Genomic DNA, 971 nt, shown 5'->3' with positions numbered 1-971 from the left:
TATGTAGCCGGGGCATATTGTTTCCCCTGAATGTGTGCTGCTGCGCCCTCTTCCTCTTGCCCATATATGGAAGATGCTGTGACAGAGCGCAGCTGGCTTGTTAGGGAGACAGGTGATCAGCATTTGCATTTAAAAGCAGGTAGATCGCTGAGATGATCAGATGCAGGCTGAGAACTTGTGCACAGGTATGTTTAACATCAATCGTGGAGTGAGTTTAGAATTTGTCTGATTCTGCCACTGATTGTTGTAGGAAACGCACTTTAGAGAGTGACGTCAAGAGCAACATTTACTGGTTTCACTGTAGAGAAGGTAAGGGCCGTTTCTTATGATTCATCTGGCTGGTTAATGTTCTTGTCTAACTTGATTTCTTTTGTGTGTAGGTTGGCCTGCTACTGTTTCAGTTTTTGATTTGTTTTGATTTCAATTTTTCTTTTGTTTCAGTTTACTTATTTTTAGATGTTTATTGTTGATTAAAAATAACTTTTCTTTTTTTGGGGGGTTTGTTTAGGGAAAGGGACTTTCTATTTTAGCCCGCTGACTTGTTTTAAACTGGGACCTATGCTGTCCCTGGGTCCTAGGCTGTTTTATTTAGATTGAGGAGACTAGTGGAAGGGGAGTTTCTTTGTTTCTTTTCCTTTGTATTCACTAGGGATTTTTGTGTGAGTGTGCTTTTGTTGGGGAGCACTTAGGTGTATTTGGTTATACTTTTGTTTTCTTATTATTCCTCCCCCAAACAGTCAAAATTTTATCTAGTTTTTAATTTTTCAGCTTTAAGGATCCCAGGGCCAGCATAGACTTCCGCCTTTAGTGTGGTCATTTGGTATAATAAAATAAGTTGACTATTATTGCACATGAAACATTTGTGAATTCAATAAACTGTTTGTAATCTGCAGCAGTGCCTCTGTCCATTTTTACAAACTTATCTGAGTGATCTGGTAAAAAGAGGACCTAAAGCTGTACCTAAGGTCACA

The 971-nt window shown here is 39.0% G+C and overlaps 1 long non-coding RNA gene across 1 annotated transcript; it reads left to right on the top strand.

Moving 5' to 3' along the window:
- The first annotated feature begins 7 nt into the window (after positions 1-7).
- LOC106944414 (uncharacterized) lies at positions 8-892 on the top strand. Its single transcript, XR_001424274.1, has 2 exons — positions 8-185; positions 251-892. It is a non-coding gene; the product is annotated as an uncharacterized LOC106944414 (long non-coding RNA).
- The last annotated feature ends 79 nt before the right edge of the window (positions 893-971 follow it).

Source organism: Poecilia latipinna, unplaced genomic scaffold (genome assembly GCF_001443285.1).
Source record: "Poecilia latipinna isolate Pla-1442-1.1 unplaced genomic scaffold, P_latipinna-1.0 Scaffold9305, whole genome shotgun sequence".
In the NCBI taxonomy this organism is placed as follows: domain Eukaryota; kingdom Metazoa; phylum Chordata; class Actinopteri; order Cyprinodontiformes; family Poeciliidae; genus Poecilia; species Poecilia latipinna.
The sequence above is the reverse complement of the archived record's forward strand: the minus strand, read 5'-3'. Positions and strand labels throughout refer to the sequence as shown.